Consider the following 26,583-nt stretch of genomic DNA (forward strand, 5'->3'; position numbering starts at 1 on the left):
GTGTGTGTGTGTGTGTGTGTGTGTGTGTGTGTGTGTGTGTGTGTGTGTGTGTGTGTGTGTATTTGTTTGTGTGCACTCTCATGTCTCTCACACCTGGTTTGAAGAACATAGCTACAGCTCAACAACAATGTTGTGTGTATTGGTGTGTGTATGTTGATTTATTTAGAATGTACTCGCAAGGATTGAAAGCTTTGAAGTGGATAGTCCTTGCTTTTGAGTCTGCTTTTGTTTTAGTTGTTCATATTTCTTTATGTATAATAGTTTCCATACAAATAAAGGAGATCTTTCTGCTTCTACTGTAAGTTGTAGGATGAAGATTTGTTTTAATGTTACTGGACTACATAAGCAGGTATGTAAAAGCACTTGAACCGTATTCTCTTTTTTCATCCATGTGAGTCACAAAACTGTGGTCAAAATCATTTCAATCCAAATGTTTACGAGTTTTTCAACTTCTTTCGATAATATCACAAGACCATGTTTTGGAGGGGGCTCCTGTACAACAGTTTAAAAATTGCTCAAATGTATCTGTTCTAGCCAGAAAAGGTTGGTCTTGTTAAATCATGGTGATAATCCAAGCTAAGTGCTACTCCTGCAGACTTTTCAGTTTAATTGAATTCCGTTCGGTTTAAACTAAATAGTGCAAAATCACAACAACAGTCATCATAAGAAGCTTTATAATGTAAGGTAAAGATCCTACAACAATACAGGGAAAACCCCAGCAATTACACAACCTCCTTTGACTAAGTGCTTGGGGACAGTGAGAAGGAAAAACTTCCTTTTAACAGGAAGAAAACTCTAGAACATGTGCAATGACCAGTTAGGGGTAAGGTGGAGGTGAGCCAGAGATTAATGATAACTAATAATTAAATGCAGAGTGGTGTATAAACACAGAGAGTGAAAAGAGATGAGTGAAGAAGAAAAAGGGAGTAAAAATCATCACAAGTAAAATATACAGTGGTGTGAAAAAATGCTTTCCCCCCTCAACGAAGTTAAGTTACCCCTTAGCGATAACTGGCCGTGAGTCTTTCGCAGGGCTGTGGAGGAATTTTTGCCCAATCATCTTTGCAGAATTGTTGTAATTCAGCTATGTTGGAGAGTTTTCGAGCACGAACTGCCTTTTTATGGTCATGCTTCCGATTTGATTCAAATCAGGATTTTGATTTGGCCACTTTTGTGTTTCTTAAACCAATCAGATGTGGACTAACGGATGTGTTTTGGATCACTGTCCTGCTGCAACACACAAATGTGCTTCAATTTGAGGTCAGAACAGATAGCTGGACATTCTCTTTCATGATGTTTTGGTAGACGGCACAATTCATGGTTCCATTTACCACAGCAAGTCTTCTAGGTCCTGAGGCAGCTAAACAGCCACAGACCATCACACTACGATCGCCATATTTTACTGTTGGCGTGATGTTCCGTTTCTCCAATGCTTTGTTACTTTTACATCAGATGTAATGGGACTTAAACCTCCCAACTGAGGCAAGTGAGGCCTGCAGTTCTTTGGATGTTGTTCTGGGGTCTTTGTCTGTGACCTCTTGGATGAGTCGTTGCAGCGCTCTTGGGATAATTTTGGTTGGCCAGTCAGTGTTCCATATTTTAGCCATTTGTGGATATTGGCTCCACTTTCATTCTCATTTGTTCCTGAATTTCCTTGGATCGCGGCATGATGCCTGTCTTTTGAGGAGCTTTTGGTCTACTCCGCTTTGTCAGGCAGGCCCTATTTCAGTGATTTCTTTTTTGAGAACAGATGTGGCAATAATCCGGCCTGGCTGTGGCTAAAGAACTTCAACCCAGCTTCTACCTGTTCTTAGTTAATGTATAATATTATGACAATGTGATGTCATGTGCAAATTCCTTGAGAGTTGTCCACCATATTGGGTGACTGGTTGGAAGTGGTTCCTGGAGCTTGCTGGCTCTCGCTGGGTGAAATCAGTTGCAAAGAAGGCACTGCACCAAAAACCTCCCAGTGATTGCTTCGATTGCTATCAGATTGTCACTGTTACCTGTGGTTTTTCATGCTTGTCTTTAAAAACATGCTGACTACAAGCTGAGCGGTACTAAAACTTTAAAAAGTGCAACAAAAACTGGAAATTGAGAACGTTTTTTTTGCTTTAACTTGTTTGTAGTGGCAACTGAATATGGACATTGTCTGCACTTTGACATCTGTTCGTTAGCCTTGCTACTGGGCAGGAAAATGAAGGAAAAAGAAGATGGTACTCAGCCTCCTTGGGCTGAAAAGAGGTACAGGTTAGGTAGAAGAACAAGAGTAACTTGAAACTTCACCCAGCAAAAAGAAAAAGTAGTCCAAACTCAAACCAAAACAAGAATGGATCTCTGGAACTTGAGATGCTTCAAAAGCAGCCATCAGTTGGCATTATTTTTACTAAATCAATAAAGCCAATATCGCAGGTGAACTGCAGCCCTGAACATTTCTACACTGAGATGTGTGTGAGAATGCAATCATCAGATTCAGCTGCACTCAACATTAAATGTTCTTTAACCTTGTTAACAAAGTTATAAGCATGACTCTACTAGTGAAGCAGACTGCCATGGTGTCTGCTAAGGGTTTAAAAACTGTATAGTTTAGACATTACTCATGCAATGACCGCTGTCTGACCTTCCAGCTAGGAGAGAGAAAAAGTGTCAGGCAGCTAAACTTCTGATAATCATACTAAAGCTCCACCAACTTTGAAATGAGGCGATAACAAAATGCCTCCCTGACACTGACCAAAGATAAAGACGGTTATTTTTATTAGCACTTAAGGAGACATAGAGGGAAATTAAGCTGAGCGGCTTTTGTTAAAAACACTAACCTTGTCAAATTTTTCCACACAAGCTAAAATATAATCTGTTTCCAAGATTTCTTTTAAGCAGCTGGACTACCTACTGTGCTTTTTTTGTTTTTGTTTTTTACTTTAAAGTTTTATTAAATTTAAACGTGTTTTCTTTTTATTACAGTTTTACCTTTTGATTTTCTTCTAAGCACATTGCTTACTTATGGAAAAATACTTTGGTGCTGTTTGTTGAAAGCTTTAAAAAAAAAACCAAGGCTTTAATGTTGGTTTTTAATGAGGAGCCCTAACAACACAAGTCATTATTAAAGAAGATAAAGATGTGGAGAGCATGTTTGTAACAGCCACAAAGACCCAAAGAAGAAAAATAACGGAGTGAAACTGGAAATGTCAGGGCTTTAAGTGTCGAATCTAATCAGCTGAGCTGTCATTATAAAGGCAAGGTTAATAGCAGCTGACAGAATCACCTTCAGCAGACACCGAGATAAGAAAAGGTCTTTTTATTAGCACGCTGGAGCAGATACAAACACACACGTACACAGACATATATACATATAAAGTGTATATATTGTTGTGCGTATGTGAGCACATGTAAACACCGGGAGATCTCGTCTTGTAGCTCTATGTGGAACGTCAGATAGTGCCATTCAGCAGGGAGAAGGATTTACAAGTCGCGTTGTGGCCTTGACACCCAGACAAAACCCCTCTTTTGTTCCCCCCATCACCTGGGCCAGATTTATGACGTCCAATTACAAGCAGGGATGCTAACAGTATTCCCCATTAGCCTATCAAATGCTTTAGTGGTTGTTCCTTCAAAAGGGTTATCTGGCTTTTCAGCAGGGGCGTAAGCAATTTATGGCCCCCCCCCCCAAGAAGATCTGAACAAAGACCTCCCTGGCTCTGCTTTTTGTTTTCCTGCGCCGCTCCCCAGGACAGGTAATTAACAGGGAAGGAGTTTGTGGTTAATTTGTGAGATAATTATCTAAATTAAACTGCCTTTCGTCGCACGGGGGCTCTATCGCTCTCTCGTACTTGCCCGCGTGCACGCGATCTCCTTCTATCACTTGATGAGGGTGGTCAGGGTATTGTGCGGCTGTAGAAACACAACCAGTAATGACATGTTCCTCTTTCTTTCCTTTTGTTTTCTTCTGCTTTGTTTTGCTTTTCTTTGTTTTTTAGTTAGGGAAGTAGTAAATGAAGAGGGTAAAGGAGCAAAGAGAGCGATATTGAGGAGCACAGAAAGAGAGGGAGATAATGGCAAGAATCAGTTTAGTTACAGACTTTACCAGATGACAAAGGAGAACAGTGCCATTAACACACACACACTATAATTTGATCTGCTGCAGCTGTTATTTATCAGGTAGCTCTGAATAGCAGTGCTCATCAGCGAGTCTCACTGTGTGCATCTCGGGAAAAGCTGGCTCAGGAGATCAGATTACTGAGGCAAGATCTGGAGTGGAAATCCAAATTTAGTCTGCAGGAGCAACATCCAGCAGTGATTCAAGTGGGTTTCTTGAAGCAGAGATTCCCACAGATTTGTAGCACCTGATAACGATCCTGCAAAAGACCACTGGGCAAAAATATAGTTAACGCTCCGCAACCATCTTTTAGGTATAGAACTTCCTCATCCCTTCAGATACGTCTTATTTTGTTGACCTTAACATGCACGGCAACAAGAGTGAACCCAAACGTGCAGAAAGTTCCCACATGTCCTACATTAGTTTGCCTTTAGCTAGGTAGGCTACCAAGGTATATTTTGTAACTTAATTACCGCAACCTGCAACCTTGGGTTAATTGGCTTAAGCACCTGTGATGCTGGAGTTGGACTTACTGCTGGAGATCCAGCTAATTACCCAAATGAAAGAGTAATTTATTGCATGTGTACACATGTGAATCTAATTCTGTGGGAAACATTAAAACAACAACCTTTTTGTGTCTCTTTGTCATTGTTTGACTTGCCAGGAATAAATGTTAACCACCACCTCAAAGAAAAAGACTAGGATAGGCCTGCATCGAGCAGACCGGTTCAGTAATACATCTGTGCCCATACATCCGGATAAAGTATACTGACCCATTTACATACAGATGTTTCACTTATTTGTCTATATACTCTATTTGACCTAGTCCAATCCTAATCATTTGCACAACTTTCTAATATTTACATTGCAATATTTTTAAATTATTTATGTATTTATGTATTTATCTTCTATCAATTAAAATTCACAAATGGGAAAATATCATATGATTAGATGAAAGACAGCCAGGTCTACAAAGCATAATTGTAAGACTTTCCTACCAACCTGGAACTTTGACCAATGCCTTTGAAAAGAAGCAAAATAGTCTCTGAATCCACATTTAAATATCATGATAAAATTACAGCAGTCACTTGATACAAATCAGAAAGAAGAAAAAATACTTTTGATATTAGGTGAATAGCCTTTAAAAGCCTTATATGCAATCTAGACTACAATGGAGCTGCTAAAACGTTAATTGTTTATTGGAAGAACTGTTGAATTTTAAGCTCTTCTGATTGCACATTCAAAAGTCTTTTTTAAGTGTTGTATGCCCACCACAAATGCTTCTCAAATTGGTGGGAAAAAAACGTCAGCACTCTGAAAAGCCAAGTATGGAGTAGGCAGTAAAAAGGACTGAATAGTCAACTTTAAAAACCTCAAAAATCAGTAAGGAGGGGAAAAGGCAGAAGAAAAGAAAGTACACAGCCACAGCTTGACAAACAAGGAACACACGCAAGTCTTAATACCCATAAAAACTGCAAGTATGCTAGCTACAGTCGGTTGCTGTAAAGAAATAACTTTAGGATTTAGCATAAGTGGATGTATGACTCTAGGTGGTAGCAGCTGGGAGTTCAGGGTGAACAGATCGTATCCCCATGTCGGTGACAACATGGGCTTCAATGTAAAGTCTTAAATCAAACTCCTGGCCTCCAGCAGAAAAAGTTTTTCCTGAGAAAATTTCATTAGAATTAACCATTTTTCATGCTGCTTTTCAAATTCGATACATCATAATTTGCATAAAAATGTGCCCGCATGGAAACCCAGCTAGCGCGGCTGTGTCTGTCTTACTTTCTCTGTCCTCATCCATCCCTCCTCACTTCCCCTCTCTCTCTGTACTGTATGAAGGAGGGATGATCGCTCCCTGTCACATCTGTTGGCACGTTGCCATCAAGCCTTGACAGGAAAATAACACTCTTCAGGGAAAATAATACACTCGTTCTGCCGTCGGCGCTCCCAGACACATGCCTCGCTGAGTGTGTGTGCGCGCGTGCGCCTAAAAGCCCTCGCTGTTGCTGTCAACCTGAGCACAAAGGATCACTTTATATGATTAGTATGCATCTCTGAAAAACATACTGAACAAAAAGCCCTGCCCCGAATGCTGCTCCACGCCAATTAATGGATTAAGAAATTATTTTGAGGCGAGGCTTGTTGTGAGACAGCTATGATACGTGGCTGGAGAGGCATTTCTCTTGTGGTTATTGCCAGCTATAAGGCCCAAAAGCTTTTTGATCATACAGCAGCAACATATACAACAAGATATTTGTCTTTGCTGAGTGACAGGGCCCATAAGACATCCCTCTGCTCTATTTAAAGCAAAGAAAAAGAGCTCGGTCCCTCTGAAAAGGTTCACATAAAACACTCTCTGGCAGCCATATCGGAGACTCTCGAGCAGCAGTGCTGGGGCCAATTCACTGTGTAGATTCAAACCGACAACCTTCCAGATCACTTCAGGCTGTGCTGTCCGCCACGCACAATCAGCGCTGCGCAGTTCAGAGGACAAAAGCCACTATGACACGGCAGTTAACCCAAGCCTGACAGAGCCCTGGACCCCAATTTAACCCTCTGCTCTCCCAGCTCTCAGCCCTGTGTTAAGAGCTGCATTTATGGGTTTTTGGAAAAGGTGAAAATAGAGATTGAAATCGACTTGGCCCCCGAGAATGACATTTGATTTCTTACTTAGTGGTGCTCTGGTTTAGGAGTGCATGGGAGTGTGTCTGTGTGTGTATTACATGGGGGAGGTGGGGTGGTTGCTTTAACCCTATTCATGCCTGTACAATGACGTGTTTTTATTTTTTATTTTTACATTAGGAAATATAATAAGTTTCTGACTGTTCTTAACAGCCCCACTGGCTGTATAACCAACGGCTTTTGGAACAGAAGGGTCTTTTGTGGAAATATGGCTGATGTTAAAAATGTATTTTGCGATTGCTGTTGCTGTTTGCTAATATGCTGCTGAGGGACTATTCTTCTGGTCAGGCTTCTCTAAAAGGCAAAAATGCTCAAAAGTGGCTCTTAAAATTCTCCAGAGGCCAAGGTAATGTTTCCCTGTGTTTACCCAAAATGTTCAGGGTTTTTTTATTGTTGTTTTTTTTTTTTTTGTAAATTTTGCCCGCGACCCTCAAAAGGATAAATGGATGAAATTGTCAGGCAGCACAGAGGCATGGTGGTTAGCACTGTCGCTGAAGGTCCTGAGTTCAATTCCACCATCAGGCCGGGGTCTTTCTGTGTGGAGTCTGCATGTTCTCCCCGTGTTTGCGTGGGTTCCATCCAGGTACTCTGGCTTCCTCCCACCGTCCAAAAACATGCAGTTTGTGGGGATTGATTGATTAATCCAAATTGCCCAAAGGTGTGAATGTGAGTGCAAATGGATGTCTGTCTCTGTGTGTTAGCCCTGCAACAGACTGGTGACCTGCCCAAGGTGTACCCCGCCTCTCGCCCTATGACAGCTGGGATAGACTCCAGTGCCCCCCGCGACCCTGAAATGGATAACCGGAAACGGATGGATGGACCATCAACCACCTGAAATTGTCCAGTTTAGAGCAATTATCTCAACCAACTAATATAATCATTTAGTTAGAAGCTAACTAATTGCTAAGTTCTGATACTACCTATGGAAAACTTGTGTTATTGAAGTTTTTCAAAGTATGAGGGCTGATACAGTCTGCATTAGGAGCCAAATGCACATGACTGAATCAGGAGATTCAAGTTTAGTGATAGATTAAGTTTTAGAATTCGTCTCTAATAAGATTTGATTGCTTTGTAGCTAGCGCTGGTCAGGTTAGTGTTAGCCACCTTGAATGAAGTAACAGCATCTTTTAAAGTCACTGGTAGTCACTTCAACTGCTTACCACAAACTGATGCTATACATTAGTAACAGTGTTGTTTTTTGTTTTGTTCTTTGCCTGGCATTCCCACAACAGCACACATTTTACAGGCATTTCTTAAAACACCCGATAGACACCACTTAACTTTCATTATTGTACAAGTTGTAATAACAGCTTGTACTTTATCTGCAAGCATGTGCATAAAACTAATTTCATTTTGAGAGTTTTTATGATCTTGTCACTCTGAAGCCTGAATTTCAAAATTTATAACTTTTTAAAAATGGTTTAGCGTATCAAAAAAGTCATAGTGGGGAGTGCTGGTTCGAAAAGATGGATCCCCATTTTGATTGCAAAACATGTCTCCTCTATGAAAGTAAGCAGCGTGAAAAAAATAGGACACGTCACACTAAACATTCCCCTCCAGCATGTTTGGATACCAGCACCACTCCAGCCTCTGTGCTGCCTACTTTCCTGCCCTGTGCACTCACTAGCAAAGCTAAAAATACATTTGCTCATGTAATTAGAAATATATTGAAAAGACTTTCTAATGGTGTAAGTACCCAATGTGATACACGGTTTAAAAAAAGAAAAAAAAGAGGAAAAAAAAAGAGGAGCGTGTAGCGTTACATCAGCCCGCTGATTGGTATCCTGTCCATTATAGACCCTGAAAAGAGCTCAATTCTCAACAACATGGAAAATGGCAGTCCATTTTCCTCCACTAATTCAAACAACATAGCTCCTCTAAAATCAATGTAATTGGCCCAGCCATTTACTTAGACTGAATATCTTGTGTAATGCTCGGAGTAGAGTGATGATGGTGTAGTTCCTTCATCGTGTAGGGGTATAAGTAGGGCGCGGTGGGGGGGACACCAGCATGGATGATTGGGGAGTCTATTTAAATATATACACAGGCAGATTTGCATTTATGATGCTTGTCAACAGTTCACACAGCAGCTTTAATCCCACGTTGTTTTTTTTAGATTTAAAGTATAAGTGTGGCTACGTTTCACTGATAAAAAGCCAAGCATAAAAAAAATCTTGCTTAGGTAGTTTCTAAGAGTGTCATTTGTCATTTACTTCCCCGTGATTCAAATATCAAATCAGCCTAAACTGATGGGACCCACCTTGCAGTTTCCCCTTATATGATGGCAGCACAAATTAGATCTCAGACAGTAATAACAATGGATCAACAGAGAACAGCGCATGTTTTGGGGAAGACGGGATCACAGCAATGATAGAGGGGAGAGTAATAGAACCAGGAAATACTTATTATTCCTAAAAAAGTGGATTCAAAAATGAAGCCAACTGTGCTGCTTGAGAGTGTGTTGCCCCTGCAGTGAATGTAATGGGACAGGAAGACAAAGCTGTGCTGATATACACCCCAAACTACAGGAACAACACACAACCATCAGCAAAATCACCTGGTCTAAGCCAGTCTAAGCCATAAACTGTATGCAAAAGATGGATGTGACCAATGTGCCATCACTCATTTGCTCGTGGAGTCTTTTACCTTTTTGGATTTTAAAAACCTGGATCTCAAAAATGAGGGTTGGATCTGAGTGAGAACGCAAAGACACAATAACTTATACATTACACTTTGCCTAAACCATACACTCGTTCATTATCTATTTTACTCTAACTGGGACCATAACTTTTTCAAAATGAACATAACTATTTATTGAAAAAGACATCAAACTACCTCCCGAGAAATAAAATCACCAGGAAAATGTGTACTCAAGTAGTAAATAAACTCAGAAGTAAGGTAATTCCCCCCAATAAACTTAATATGAAGAAATAGCCTTAAGAGTCAGAGTCGCCACCTACTGGCTATTAGAAAGACTGCAAGTTTAGGGCACTTTAGCGCTACCCTCACATACCCCAACTTTAAGGCAGAAATTAAAGTTTCCTGTTGGTTTTTTTGTTTGTTTGTTTAAGTTATGAAGACCCTGGTGTTTGACTCTCTTTCCAGCTCTGAACACAATTTGCCGCTCGCCTCACTGGGGTGTGAAAACCACAAAACCACAATGCACTTACTGTGACAGTGTTTGCAGACACATGCTGGTTATATGGTTTCAGCAGGGCAGTAATCAACATCAGGTAAGCACTGGCCATGTGGGCATGAATGACAAGAGCTTGGTTTTCTCCTCACAAGTCTGCACTTTGAGATTCAGTTTTAAAAACACCAAAATAATTCCACAAAAAGTGCCCTTTTTTCAGGTTAACTGAAATGTTGACATTTATTAGGCTAGACGGGCTTTTGAATTATGATAATACAATTTTTTTTGACTGACCAACAGTACACTTGGGTCTGCAGTTATTTAACTGTTTCTTCTAAATCTGATCATCTTCACCAAACAACAATATTAATTTACAGGATTTACTAGAAAATAAAATCCATTTCATAGTATTAAGATAAGCAATTAGAAAAAGTTTAAGTTGAGGAATGCACAACTTCCTGCTGCCCTTTTTCCTAATTGAATCAGGTGATCACCATTACACTTTCAGCTTTCAGCAGTCAGGATTTTTACCCAATATTTTGTTTTCTTCACAATGCAGCACAATTGTGTCTTTCGGTTAAATTAAAATATTAAGACCAAATATTAAGACAAATAACTGAAAGCAGCTGCAAGTTCCACGCAGTAGCACCATGAACGTACCCCCCTCTTTCTTATAAAAGCAACAGCTGTTTTTGTTCTATTGTAAAAAAGAAGAAAGATAAGGAGAAAGAAACTGCTTGTTCTCTGGATTTTTGGAAAGACTGGGTTTAGGAAACGTGTGTCTGTTTGTGTGTATTTTTATGTAAAATGTACTTGAACCCAGGCTATATTTGTCGATGCATTAGAGGCGGAGAGGCGGTCGCTCTGTGCTGGAGGCCCTCTCACCAGGATCTGTTTGTCAGCTCCCATGTTTACTGCGTCGAGAATGAATGCATTCGGATATCCATCACATTAGCACGGTTTGATAGCAGGCTGGCACTTTGAGGCAATTCAGTCCACAGGAAGACTCTCGTATCCCACTGGTCCCTGCTTTTTCTGCAAATGGTTTGGAAAGCTTCACACCACTTATATTTCACAGGTTTCTTTTTTAAAATCAATTTCAGTGTAGTTGTTGCTGGTAGATTTTGGCTGTTTTATTGAATTCTGCAGTAAAGTTATTTATTTTGGCTTCATTTCTATAGCTCTCACCTCCTTTTTTTAGTGAAATACCTACTCGAGTTTGCAGACTGTTTCTAAACGTATGTTTAAATGTTGACACAGAGCAAATCTCTCCTCATTTTCAACTGCAACCAGACCTTTTTACATTGGCCATTCATGCATGCCTTCTATAGCCTTTATTCTGTGAGATTTGCAAATGAAAATAACTAAAAAGAAAAAGTAGAAATGGCAAAACATCAAATGTAAAATTAGAGGACAAAGGATATCACCAATAAGATGTTGTCATAAAATCATTTTTATCAAAGATGTTAAAATGATAGTGGTTTGGACTGCCAATACACCATTAGCCAGCAGCCACGACCAAAGACTCACCGGCCATCAACCAGGGCACGCTAAGAGCTGGAGGTCTGACATCATTAAAGACGGCAAACAGATTAGACTGAGAAGATCCAACACTTCTACAGTCTTACTGTAAACTGTACATTCTGTGGTCAGACCTATTTGCCCGTTGCTACTTGGGATCTATATATATGACAAAGCTTTTAAAACTCATTTCAGAGCAAAAAATCTTAGATTTGGACCAGAGTTCAGAAACAACCAGTACAAAACTGTAAGACGAGCAACTCGAATACCTAACCTGAATTCAGACTTGAAGACAAAAAATAGAAGCGGCAAAAATTTAAAAGCCTCCTCTGAATGTGTCTTTGTTGCTTGGAGAATTGTAAAGCAAAATGAGCATGACTGAGAACATATATAATAAATATATATAAATATGTAAAAATACATTTAAAATTACTGTCTGTGAAATAGTTTTCCACCTTAAATTCAACATATTTTTGTGGCATTTTCAGCTATACTAAGAAATCATAATATTTTAAAGTAAAACCAAGCACAAGCTAACTGTGTGCACAATCCGAGCTTTAGATGTGCTTTAAATGCATTCTGTGTGTTTAATGTAGTGGTGGACATTCAGCACTTGTGTAATCATGGAAAGTAACTATGAAATATAAAGTTGCAACTATATAATTGTTTAAAATAGTGTTTGGAAATGTTTTCAAAATGTCTATACTATTAATATAGTAGAATGACGAGTCAGTCACCAAAGAAATAAACAGATTATATTTTAAAAAGAAATGTGTGTTGTGATACGAGTGCTGGTCACCTTGTATTTCTCCTATAAGCAGCGATAACCATCGGCTGACCATGACGTCCTGCTTTCAGCACTCCCCACAAGCCCAACGGGACTGGGGAGGAACTGTAAAGTTTGACTTTGGGCCTACAGGTCAAACCTGGGATTAAAGGAGCTCACATGCTTCAGTTCAAGAGTGCAGATTTTTTTAAAGACAGCTAAAATCAATAAATTGTGTTCAAATATTTTATTTGGATTTACATTATATGAGTATATTTATGTTATTAGAGTCTTTTTTTTCTTTTACAACATTTGAGGGAGCATTGTCTTAATTTCATTATGCTTGTTGATGACAATAAAGACTTATGAACTAATTAGCTCAACAGACCTTCCTGATATTTGGAGACACTTACAGTTTTAATCCAACCTGTTTAAATTCTGTGCACAAGGATAAAAATGACAAATATAAACAAATTAATTACATCAGACTTATCAGCTATGGTACATCTAAACAGATAACTTCTTTCACAGAAAGTTTGTGTTTAGTTTTACACATCAGACTTCCTGCAGCATTTAGAGTCAAACCACCTGTTGTTTTTCTCCAGTCTTCGCACCCAGTTAACCCCGGTCTCAGCGAGGAGTGAACAACAGTTTCACAATCCAGTCACATCTGAGAACTGAAGCTAATGGCGCAGCAACAGGTCGAGGCTCCGAGCTCACATAATGGCAGGCTTTATTCCACTCAAGCTCGTTTGGCCATTATGGTACAGTTAGTCTAAATAACAGCTGAAGAAATGGCATAATGCGCACATAGTGAGGAGAAGTGATATTTCCTACCCACCTATTCATATTTTAATCTCCGAGCCTCTGGAAAAAAACAGGCGCAATGTGTTGTGAAAGGTTCTCCTGTGTATGAGCAGAAACTGTGGATTAATATTTTACAGTGTTTTAATGAACTAAAATTGCAGATTTTAAATAAATAAATAATCTAAATTATTCTCACACTGTGGTTGAGCTGAGCAGCCTGTGGTGATGTGACCATTTCTCTGTTCTTGCTCTAATCTGATGCACTTGAATCTTACATGGAGACATTTGGAGGCCATGCTAAAAAGGTCTACCTCAAACTGAACCGAAACTGCATGTTTAATGAGACTGTGATGCTAATTTTGTGGGGTATTTCATTTCTTATTTGGAAAATTAAAATGTCATCTTCTGTGTTTTCAGTTTAATCACAGGGGTCAGTCCTTTCTCCCCAGAATATAAAAATGTTTTCATTATAAAAAAGCAAATATTAAACAAACACTATTGTAATGTGATGCCTTGTACTGCTATGAAGAGATGGCATTCTCTCAAATTAAGCTGTCTCTTAGCTGAACTTTGACTTACAGTGTGACAAACTTTATTGGATTTTACAGTCGTTTTTCACACTGCACAGCCTGTTAGAGGCACAACAACCAGCTATGAATACCAATTCAGAAGGCTTTCATTTTTCTTCTCTTGGTCAGTTAACATTATAGTTATATATAGTATTATAGAGTTTAGTACACACAAGCAGCTCGGGTTAACACAGCTTCAGAGGCCTGTTGGTGGTTTCAATGAGCAGTTTTAAGGCGGATGTCAAGCTCCCTCTAGTGGAGGGTGTCTACCCTCTTCATCGTAGCAATAAAGAATCTATATTGAGCTTTTCTCTCAGACGCTCAGTGCAACAGGTCCTTATTCCTATATGTTACATATGCTACATGTACCAAACAGAGTGCAAAACTCTTGTTACTGGGCTATATAAATAACAAAAATGGCATTTTAATCTGTGCTGTGCCACTGTTGTGAGAAAAATCAATTAAACTAAATACAAATATTGGTGTTTTAGCTTAGCATGGGAAACAGATATATCTATACTTCGGAGGAAGAAAGTCAAGTTTAAATGTTCAGCTCATACACAACTTTAACAAGAGCCAGAAAAGATGCAGTGATCGTATACTTGAATAACCTAAAGATGATTTTCTATTTATATCAACATTTCCACATTTTCAACACCATTTTCAGGCTTAATATGATGTCTTATGATAGTATTCTGACCTAAATGAGTTCAAAACACTGGTAATTTTGACAGGAATGTGTATTGTAAATGACTGTTAAGCTAACAAAATTCATGAAGAAATAATACTATAGAGGTTATTGGTGGTAACTATATGCCTTTATGGTTAAATTTGTTGTCTTAGTTCACCACAGTTAGCAATTAGCGGTTTTTTCCTCTTAAAGAAAAAAGCATTTAAAAAAGGACACTGGCATGCTGCTAGTTTAATTGTTCAAATCAGGCTCTGTCAGATAAAATAAAACATGCTCACAAACTGAAACGTTTAAGCTGATAGCTCTGATGAAACTGAATGTCTAACTCTGTAGAATAACTTAAAACTGTAAAACTGCAGTTACCTGCCAAAAGGAGTAAGTCTGTCCAGCATGAGTGCGCCGACACTGTCTTCCTGTTTGTTAGACTGTGCTGCCATCTAGTGATCTGATCAAGGTTCACACCATCTGTCAACTCAAACAGAGCAATCTAATCTCACCAGTCTGTTGTCTTCCAGCTTTTGTTAAAAAATTCCTTTAATAATTGTGTTTTACATTTAGATCAACTTTAAATATACTGCACTCATTTCACTTCCTGTTTGTCCTATTTGATTAGATGGCAAATTGATCTCTTCTGGGTAAAATTCCACTGGATGCATCTGCACTTTAAATCATCTAAAACATCCTAAGCATTAGAAAACTGTCTGAAGTCATACAATACAAGATCAAACGACATTCCTTCTTTGAAAAAGAACCACTCGTCATCATCTGTGCAAAGGATCACTTTAAAGATAAAACACAGGAAGTGGTGCACTTTAACCTTCTGGTGTGTTTGACCTGAAGCGTCTTGTCATGACGAACATGATTCAGTATGGTTCATCTTCACCTACACTGGAAATCCAAACACCAGCAGCCACCAATATGAGACTGTTTCACTGACAGGAAGTCCAGTTTAGAAAAAGTAATAAACAATAATGGAAATACAGTAAATCATATCAGATCTGTGTACACTTAAATATACGAGGTCTTTAATGCTGCGCTCTGTTATGACTAATGTTGACCTGTAATTAAAGAGAAACCAGGAAGCCTCAGCAATCACAAGAACCAATGTTTCAAAATATGCTTAACGAAGCAGTGATGTCATTTTGAACAGTTAAATTCATCCTGAAGGTTTTAGCCTCAGCCTGGCACTTAAATCTGAAACTTTTTACAAAGTTTGTATTAAAACAAAATAATATGTTGTATAATTTGTTGTTGTTTATATAATTGGTTACATTGAATATCAGAAACACCCTTGTTTTGGAGTCAGTTTTTGAAGTTCTTTCCTCTTTTACACTTGTGGCCTGAACAGCTTGATGCTGGCTATCGAGCAAAGTGAGAAACTTTTAACATTCAAATGCTTTACAGCAGCAGCAAGATTGAAAGACTGTGTAGCTACATTGCACAAAAGTGCAAAACAACCATGCAGTAAATTTGCAGCATTAAAATAAAATGAAATGCACACTTCGTTTGAACACTACACTAACGATAAACCATTATTAACGGACTAATAACAACTTTCATGCAGGCCAGGACAGATTTGCTTCCAGGATACTCAGAATCAAAACAACTATATTAACCATCAGTTTTCTGAATGCAATCATCTACACTCTGTGTAATATGTATATGGTTCATAAACAATTCAGAGTGTTCATTCTAATTTAAACATTTCACCAACACACGCATGAACATCTGTATGTCAACACTGCTATAGCTCTGATGTCTGCAAAGTCTCCCGATATAATCAGATTCAAAAGTAGCCACAGAAAGCTTTTAATGTGAAAGGTTGGTACCAGGAAGGATCCAGCATGAAGAAAAGCAGGTAAATAGTAATGGGGAAAATGAATCTTTGTTGGGATACTGTTAGTTGCTTCACGTAAAGCATTCACTCTGATTTGTTCACCATGTTGAGTTCGTGTTGAGTTCTTGTTAGTACCAATAGTGCCGATAAGTCATGTGACTAAATACAAGATCTCTTGTTCAGTCACGATTAAGATGCAACCTATCTGAGTCTGTTCTGTCCTTATTTTGCTGCAGGGGAACATGTTCGATCCTTAGTTTCAAGGATCCCCTTAAAAACTTTTATGAACATCATATAACTTTAGAGTGAGCGAACACACAGCTGTGAACAGATCAGTTCTGTCTGATGCATCTGAACTGCTTTATAAGTGCACATGTTTAATAAAAGTCTGCCTTTGCTCTCTCAGTGTGCTTTGCTTATTCAAGGCTATGTGCTACACTTGCAACACAAAAAATGTTGTGACTGTAATATAGCAATGATTTTTAACTAGCTTCACAAACACACAGACATGGATCACAGACATCAGGAAAACCTAAATCTGTTTCCCAAAATAGGATGATGAATGTTTTATTTAGTGAACTTTAAGGCCATTACTAATTAAACAGTATGTAATAAAGTGAACCAATGAAGGAATGAATCATCTTATTTCTTAGCTTAGATTTACACAGGGACTACACAGAGAAGCTAAACACGGACAGAGTAAGAATATTTGGAACAACCGACTAGAAGGTCGCAGCTTTGTATGAGGATAATCAGACAGCTTTAAGCTTGTATACAGTGGGTAAAGCAAAGAAAATGAAGCTTTTCTTATCCTGCTTTTGGTGTCATCTTTAATGTCAGCTGTGATAACCTGTTTCATGGGCAGAAACCAGCTTAATTATGTTTTCTATCAAATTCATTCTGATCATAAATATGGGTTGTTGTTGTTTTTTGTTTTTTTGTTTTAGCTTGGGCTGTTGCTTAACAACTTAACAACTAACAGAAACATCAAGAAAAACACTGAAATATTCCTTCCGTGTGCAACAAGACTTAAAAAAAAACATTCGATTCCAAACAAACAAAATGTGCAAAAGCAGCACTTGCAACAGATCTTTTGTCAAAAAGTTTGATCCCGATTATAAACTGTACCTTATTTCTTGGATGTCTTCACTGTAACACAGCAGGTGGATTTCCATGCAGGAGCAGATGATGATGTCACTGTTCCCTCTCTGTTAAAGGGTTAAACGTTCAGACAAATTATTCTCCAAGCACTGAAGTCCTAGTCTTTTGAAGTTGTATAATTGCCATTTTGTTAGTTTTTAAGCAAAGAGACGCGTTTTTGCTCATTGGTACGTCGCTGTGGTCCTGCCATACTGCTGATGCTGAGGTTTGTCATCACCCCTCAACCTGCACCTCCTTGTCTTCTTTTTATTTTGCTTAAAGTCTTCCAACTTTCAGCAGATTTAACAAATTTAGCAACCAGAGAGGTGAAAAATATTGCAAATCCACTTTTAATTTAATGAAGAAGAAAAACCACAGTCTGTCCCTGTGTGTTGGCCCTGCGACAGACTGGCGACCTGTCCAGGGTGTACCCCGCCTCTCGCCCTATGACAGCTGGGATAGGCTCCAGCGCCCCCCGTGACCCTGAAAAGGATAAGCGGAAGCGAATGGATGGATGGATGGAAAAACCTTCCTCACATTGGCAAGTAGGCTGTGCTCAGAGAAAAGTAATCCTTCCACACCTGTTGCCTGGCCAAGAAAACCCCAGTCAAGCTAATGTTTTTCTAGCAACAAGTCAAAGAAGAGCAAGCCCCAACACCGTCATTTCTCCAACAGAGACAGCAGAGAAACGGGGTAAAGGATGGAGAGAGGAGGCGAGCATCCTGTCGTCTCTCAGCCAGGAGGATGAATGGAAAGCCTGCCTCTCTGCCTCCCTTTATATTCTCTTTCTCTCTTCCCCTGCTGCCTCACTTTGGCTTTTACCCTGGCTTCAGTATATGTGTGTGTGTGTGTGTGTGTAGGGAGAGAGAGAGAGAGACCTCTTTCAGAGCAGCAGGAATATATTATAACCCAAACAAAAGGAGTCGGCTTATTGTTTATGAATTACCAGCCTTCCAAGCCAACAAAGGCCCCTATTTTCATAGAAAACTCCATTTTCATTTCAGCTCCATTTGATTACCAGAGCAAAGAAAAATAAAAAGGCCTCTCCGGTCGCAGCGTCCCAAAGGGATTCATTCCTCCTTCTCTCGCTCATTCAACTCCACTGAAAAGGTTTCTTTATTGCTTTCTTTTCAGGATCGACGTCAAATGGGCTTTTAGGAGTAAACCAATGACAAAAATTATTGCTGGGCTATTTTGTACAATAACAGGGCCGGGGGAAGAGAGGAGTCCTGTGTTGTCTTTGTCATCTTTCTTTCCCCCTTTTCTTTCGCTCCTTTCTGCTATTGGAGAGGAAAATTGCAGAGGCTGAAAATTAATGGTGAGGCTTTTGGAAGGAAAGAGTGAGAAAGAAAGAGGGGGACACAATGCAACAATACAAGTCAAATAGAAATTATCACAAGCTATTCAGCACAATGAAGAGACAGAAAGGTACTGTACGGCTCCAGAGGACTTTGCCTGTGTGCATGTGGGAGTACCTTTCACAAAGCAGACACCTGTTGGACGAAAACAATAAAACTCCAGTGATTCCTTTCACTCTTAGTCAGTATCCTGCATGCATGTGTGGACTCACACTGCAGTTTAGCTCCTGATTATTAGTTTCCTCTGCCACCAGTCGCCTGTCGACTGATCTGTGAACAGTGATGCTTGTTAATGGACTAAATTTAACTAGGTTACATTTGGAGTTAGACAAGTATGGGCAACAAAACCGCTGACATCACTGAAAAAGAAGTCAAAAGTGCTAATGCTGCTGAAGCTTTTCTGTCTAAGTTGTTGTGAAGAAAGAGGAACATTATGTAATATTTCCACAGAACTACCTTTAGTTTAAGATTGCCACTCATACCCTAAGGGAATGAAGGGGGCTGCAGTTATTTGGTCATCTTCTTACAAAGCAATGTTCTCTCTGCTGGGTTGTGGTATTAGAACCAACCACCTAATCTTAGTTGAAAACACACACACACCCCCAGTGGCAATGGCACGCTCTGACTACAACAGAAGCAAAACTGAAATGTTCTTAGACTTAGACGCAAAACAAGTGAACACGCAATCATGTCATCAGCTTTATAAAATATCTGCATCAGCCAGTTTTGTTTTTGTCGCGTGCATCAGTGAATGAGATTTGAATCACAGGTCTGTCATGCACCCTTGTTTCTATATAAGTAAATGTTTACTTTGTGGTATGTTAAAGAGATAGTGATGGGGCTGTTGTAGGGGAGGAAAAAAAAGCAGACTGAAGGAATTCAAACAATACTGTTCAAGAAGGCAGACAAAAATTAGGCGTGGGTTGCAAAAGCCAAGGTGACGAAAGCTGATTCTAGTGATACGTTTCACTGGCTCACGTAAGTATGACCTGGTCAGTTGGCACAAGATGAGAAACTTACTGCATGAATGAGAAAAAGAAAGACATCCATAAGTGAGCTATTACCGAGAAGGTTGGGTGCAAGTGATGACATGTAGCAAAGATGAACTTGGTGACGATCCTCATACGAACAAGCATCCATGGAGCCCCAAAGCCAGCATCTCACAGGAGGCACAGGCCCAGCTGTCAGCATCTCAGGGCAATAACCAAGCAAGTAAATGAACAAGCAGCCCATGTGATATTAGGCCGTGATTTTAATGTTTTAGATATTAACATTCAGTATTCCTCAACGTCAACATAATTTTGGAAGGCATAGTTTAATGAGGGCAAGTCAGAAGTTTTCTGAACTGACACTTAAGTCAGCACATGAGCACCAAATATTCTGGTATTTTACAAGCTAGACTTGTTGTTTGTTTGTTTTTCAAAGAGAATAGATGAACACTATCCGCACACACTGTGAAACTGAAGATTCTCTTTCATCTTTCACTTTGCCTCCGGCTTTGTCCTGCAGAATGAATATTTGGCTCAAGACAAAAGGTGAGCCGATCAATTATTCCTCTCGCAGAGCCTGGGTGCTGTTGTGAAAAGCGTTGACATTTGAGCTTTCCAGACGACATCTGCAAATTTATATGCCTTCTATTGTGTGAGGCAGCCAGCCTGTATCAAAGGCTGTAAAAGGCCTTGTCAATTTCGTAAGGACAACTCCACAAAGACTCCTTTCTTGTCTGTTGTTATGGGAATAATGCTTTACGCTGGTGTCCTGCCAAAACCTCTTGGCAATCTGGCCATGTGATGTTATTGATTGCATTGATATCAGGCATCTACCATGGAAACCATCACACTGTCAGTAATGTGTTGTGAAACATCAGAAAATGCATATTTGGTGATCAGCTTCAACAAAAATGTCTTCACAGAGGCTCTGCATACAAATTGTGTACAGTAAATATCTTTTGTCTGACTTCCTGAAGTTCAATGAAACCACTGATAATCAGTAAATAAACTCTGTCTGTGCCATGGAGTCTGGAGAGGTTGAGGTTAGTTAACTTTTTACCCAGTTGATGTTTCTGGTTTTCATATTCAGGCAGAGATTTTTCCCTAACATCCACACTGAATGCGTCACACCTTGTGTCCTGTTAAGATGTTTGCTTGGGACGCATTTTGATCTTTATCAGGACTCTTTGCTCTTTGATGAAACCTGCTGTAATTAATCTCAAAACATACCTGTGCAGCCCCAGGCTATTCCCACTCCTGTGAAATAAAACTTGGAGATCTCAGAAAGACATAAACCAGGTGTGCTGTGGCACATTGTGTAATAGCTACGTTGAAACAAGTCTCCCCCTGTGGTGGAGGCTGGGAAAAGCTGAGTATGAAGGTGAGTCCTTGATGATCATCTATGTCCAATTGCGAGTGAATCTGAGTGAATGAAATTAAATCAATAGCGTCACCTCCACTCTTTGCGTTGGCAGAGGGCAGTAATGTACTGCTGGGACACAATATTTTCACAAGTGAGGCTAAATGCAGGGACGCTTGCATCAGCCACTCTGAGGTTCAGCTTTCCATTTCACCTCAGTCGCTTCCAATTTTTTGTATATCATGTTGGACCAAGCATGAATACCAAGGCTAAATGGCCTTTGTGCAAGCACATGTAATAAATATTTAGTGTTTTTATTTTACATTAAATAATTACTTTAGTAAAGTGTAATTTGACACAGAACCCAAGGATTGATGCTTCAGCTTTGTCGTTTAGCAGTGCCTTTATTGACAGTAGTGATTACTGTGGTTTTGGGCTTCTGCCCAGGATGCTGGCACTCTCCTCTGCAACTGTCACTCTCTTCTGCTACGTCTCACTGCAAGACAAAAAGAGTTGCCCTTCATCAAACCAGTTCAGCACACCTGCTCTTCCCCGCCTCCACTCCGCTCTGTGAGGTCACTGCATCACCCCTACTCTGCAGCATTCTTGCAAGCAGACTAGCAGTTAAAGTAAACTAAATTCTCTTCTGGGACACCCAGATTATATACAGATTATAAGAGAAACCTAGGGTTGTTTTCTTCAATAATGAATAGTAAGATGTTCTAGCTTTATGGAGGGCTTTCTCATAAGGCAGCAAACTATTTCTCCATGGCTAAATGATGATCATCTAAATATGTGATACGCTATTCCCTCTCCAGCTTATGAGTTATCTGCCTGAAGTGCGCGTTTGAGAAATCTACCTGGGAGTCAAGCATTTCTCATTTGAAACTCTTTTTTTCACAGGAGCTACAGTATAAGTACAAGATAGGTACAAGAACAACATTATTGACCTCTGTAGGAGTAGAAGTCAGGCAGCTGCTTTGTGTTGGTACAAGTATGAAATACAAAATCTGGGAAACACTGGAGCCAAGAATAGTTTTGCACTCCTTGCTCTGTGTTCCCAAGTTTATGTACTAGGGAAAACTACGCAGTGCGTAAACTTGGGAACATGGAGCAAAACTGTGATGGTAGGAGATGACAAAGGACAGTGGAAGATGGAGACAATAAATGCACACTGGATAACAAGAATTTAGGCACTGAGTGGTACCCAACCCTGCCGGGGAGGTGTCTGAGAAGACTAGCTGGCGATGAGTCACTGGAGTTATTCACTGGAATAATAAAACTAAGTAGACGAACTACATTACAAACTGAAACTACGGAGGATATGATAAATACTAAAGGAAACTCTTAACCAAAGTATGGTCAAACTAAAACACAATAGATTCTCAAATATACAGGGAATCACAAAAAAAAGTCAGTGAAAAAGAAATCAACTAACAAAACAGTGCAGACATGTAGTGTGAGTTGCAAAGAAGAGTGTGTTGAGTTCCAAGAGGGACAACTACATCAACAAACACAAGATTTTGTCATTTAAGCGAGGGGCTTGAGTGATTTTTCTTCCCCCAGTAGCTTTACAGTGCTAGAAATGTGTTTGTTTGCAAGGAAAAACAAGAACCTTTAATATAAGATAGTGCTGAGAAATTCTAAAGAAGGTGTTACCTTTCCTTTTTATGTTCGAGTTTTATTGTATCTGTTTGCAGTTTTGGTTCAAACTTAGCTGAACGCCATGATTTTGTTAGCCACTTCTATAGGGCTGTCTGCAGCTGCAATACGCCTTCTTTTCATTTGTATTGTGTTCTTAATGTTAAGCACCTTAGTCAGAACTTCAAAGGACCATATAAATAAAGTATCTCGGCTGGGCTTGGTGTATCTCTGCTCGTGAATGTGTGTCTCGTACTACAAGCTGGCTGGAATTCAATGACCTATAAACAACTATTTAGATACTTCTTTCACTTTTCATTAGTGAATGACCTACATTTAAAATAAGTCATTGTATTCAACATGGTAAATATTTGTTGTTGCCACTAACTACAGCATGTCTATAAAGCTGAACCATTAGAACCATTAATACAAAAGCAACTTTGTTTGAAAGTGCTTTATAAATAAAGTTAATAATAATAATAATAATAATAATAATATCATCACCATCATCATTATTATTATTATTACTATTATTACTGTAAAGTACATAAGTTGAGAGACTATCAAAATAAAAACAGGAAGCCTACTCACTGACTAAGATAAAAACTGGACAGAAAAAGTAAAAACTCAGACAAAAACTGACTAAACACGGGAAACCTAACAGAAACACAGACTAGGCACAAGGAACATATAGTAGAAGAAAAGGAAAAACTTGAGAATAACAAACAAAGACAACTATGAATACTAAATCACAACAGAGCGGAGGTAAAAAGGCTAAAGCTGGATAAGCTGGGTAAAAAACCCAGAATTATGATACAAGTGAGTTTCTGATTTTAAGAAATAGATGTTAGTGACACATACAAACTAAAAAGCTATGCAGCTACATCTAATCTAGCTGCATAGTGAGTATTAAGCTGCATAGCTAGATTAGACTGCCATCAGATAGATTAGACTGCCATCAGATAGAGGGAATAATAGAAGTCACATGACCAAAAGAGAAAGTGAAACAGCATTTATAGATCCAAACTCATACTTGAAAGTCATACAAATCCATCAGCTGAAACAAAACCAAGACACACCAACTTCACAGCACAGTTGGACATTCAGGTATGGTAACACTGTGTTAATAATCCAATGCAAGAAATACATTTATTAAATTATTAAATTGACTGGACTGGGTCATCTCTACCATTTGGTTCAGATGTGTCAAGTTAAAAGAATTTAGTTTCTAGAAGAATTTAAATAATTTACTGTTTTTTAAATTTACTGTCTTTTCTGTTTGTTTAATTCACAATTAGTTGATGACAAAAAAAAACATGGAGAAAATTAAAAATGTCTTTTGGGGTAAGCATTTTTTTTCATATCATATTCATTGTTGGTGGTTTCCTTGCCACCCTTTGCCGTTAATATATTGTCATACTTGTGAAGCCCTCAAGGCTTTCAAGTGTAATATTGAGCTACATGAATAAAACTAGCTTGACTTCACTCAACTGTTTAGAAATGAGGAAATGCTGGAGACTCAAGTGATCTTGATCTGAATTTGTTATAGATGTTAAATTATTTTACAGTGGAATAGTTACTATGATGTCCTTTGATTTGAAAGTGGCAAAAAGTAACATTATATTTGACTTGAAGAAAAAAATATGCAAAAGTGTTGCTAACATGTTTTTACTTTGTCATACTTCAATTGCAGGAAATCGTTCATCTTCTCGTAAGATATTTAAATTATGATGCAAAATTATTTAGTGCTGAAGACAAAACTTGAGGCTGTTACACACTGGACAAGTAAAATCCGTGCAAATATTTCCTGGGTCACAAATATTTTTCGGACTCATCTGTTCTTCACGCAGCTGTTCACACTGACAGTTTGAGCTAGGGCTGAACGATATATCGCATTTGCGATAATATCGCGACATGATCAAGTGCAATTTTCTAACCGCAAAGGCTGCGATTATACTCTGGACATGTCCAAATTCATGGGCTGCATCCTCCTGAGGCCGCATTTGTAGACCGATTACGTCACAGCGACGCGCCGAAGGCTGTCCAAATTACTACCATATCCCAGAATTCATAGCGCGGCCCAGCCAAACTCCAGTTTCCAGCAATGGCGGCCGCTACTAAGTTTTAAAATTACTCATACTAATCTTTCTGGGTCACAAAATAAACTTTTAACATATTTTCAGGCGAGAAAGTAGTTGTGTAAACATCAAATATCTGCTCGGTTTATCAAGATATCCCATATTTGCAAAAGTGCTTCGACGTTTTCAGAGGCGTCTGCTACCCACCAGCTCGACAGCTAGCCGGGAGCTCGAGGGTTACTGATGCGGCCGAGAACGGCACAACTCCCGGCACATCATTTTCAGATCACCGCGGAGTTTCGCTGCTCGGGTTAAACGTAATATATAAGTCACTTAGACAACCTAAAAATGTTATTGTTGGGCTTTTTTCAGTGTTTTGTTTGTTCGTGAGTAAATCGGTTTGGCTGAGATTAAAGTTATTAGATTAGATAAAATAAAACTTTATTAATCCCCCGGGTGGGTTCCTCCTTGGTTTTCACACAGCTGACTAAACGTCAAACAGAAAACTGATTAAACAGAAGTATGAGACAGTCGAGAATTTACACCAGTGTCTGGTTATATTTATAAGACGGGCCAAAAAAAAAGGAATAGACTATAAAAAAAAGAAAAAAAGAAAAGAAGAAAAAAAAAAACAGAGTACAGAGCCAGAGCATTTATTAAACTCCACCGAGACAGCGGCGACGCTAATCAACTGCACCTTTTATGTAATTTTCAACGCCATTGTACGATCATTTTAAAGGGTGTTTGTACACAGTGGTGTCCTTGTACAGCACTTTATGCTCAGATGTTTGTAAGCTAAAAATAAACTATTGTGTATGTTCAAATATACTGTTGTGATTGAAGAAGTTAAATAAAAATGTCAGTCATCAATTCATGCATCACCTCATGTCATCATAACAGAGGTCTGTCTTCCAGGAAAGAACAGTTTAAAATTAATGTAATATAGTATTGGCCATACTATATGATGTATTGCTTGTCTTTGTTTAATAATACAGAAGACAAAGACCTTAAAAAATAATCGCATGATCGCAATCGCAATATTGGGGCAAAAAATCGCAATTAGATTATTTTCCATAATCGTTCAGCCCTAGTTTGAGCTGAAGAATTCCAGGAAGTTTAAAAAAAAAAGGTTTCTGTAATGTAACTTTAGATGAGGTGGGATTGATTAGAGGCAGAGCAACTTTACTGAAATCCCGAGTAAATAGTGGAATTAATTCTTTGTCCTATTTTTCAGATCCAAATACCTGATCAGGCCACTGGGTTTGACAACAACTGTGATCTTAACCCACATGGCACTCGTACTGAATACACAGATGGAAATAGTCACACGATATTATTTATCTTGGACACACAGTTACACGATGCTCTGGTTCAGTCGGCTCTGTGAAATGATTTCTCTGCCTCCTCAGATCTGGTCCCAACTCTACCAACAACACCTCAAACTGTCCCACTGACATCCTGAACTATGTACGAACACACAGCTTCAGCTCCTGGATCCAGTCATGAAATTCTCCCTGCTGCTGCTCTCTTAGTTTCCTACTTTTCTGAGCTTGTCATTGTTTGAAGTCGGCTTCATTTTTAGTTTTCACAGTTCGCTTATTGAGGAGGAATTGTCCTCAAAAGCACAACGTGTTCAGTGTGTAACAGCCTTAACACATAATGATGTGTAGTTGCTCTTCCAGTGTGACTCATACAATTAACATTTTCCATTTACAGTGTTAGAGGTAGAAGCAAGGAGTATACCATGGGGGTGAGTATTAAGGGTTACTGCTGAGGTTACAATGCCACAGAAATTCACAGTTTCACATGGTGATGCAGAAATCTATATTTGGTAATTTCATGCTGCTAAAATTGCAGGGAGTAGAACACAGATGTCAGTCTGTCTCAGTAGTACACCCCTTGAAGGGTTTTGTTT

At 39.1% G+C, this 26,583-nt stretch overlaps 1 long non-coding RNA gene across 1 annotated transcript in view; it reads right to left on the bottom strand.

Moving 5' to 3' along the window:
• LOC121812772 overlaps positions 1-17,609 on the bottom strand; it is a 94,087-nt gene extending 76,478 nt beyond the window's left edge. Inside the window, exon 1 of the long non-coding RNA XR_006053319.1 lies at positions 17,231-17,609. This is a non-coding gene — a long non-coding RNA (uncharacterized LOC121812772). The remainder of the gene's footprint in view (positions 1-17,230) is intronic.
• Between the last annotated feature and the right edge of the window lie 8,974 nt (positions 17,610-26,583).

This window comes from Haplochromis burtoni, unplaced genomic scaffold (assembly GCF_018398535.1).
Source record: "Haplochromis burtoni strain Fernald_Lab_line unplaced genomic scaffold, NCSU_Asbu1 Contig_807, whole genome shotgun sequence".
NCBI lineage: Eukaryota > Metazoa > Chordata > Actinopteri > Cichliformes > Cichlidae > Haplochromis > Haplochromis burtoni.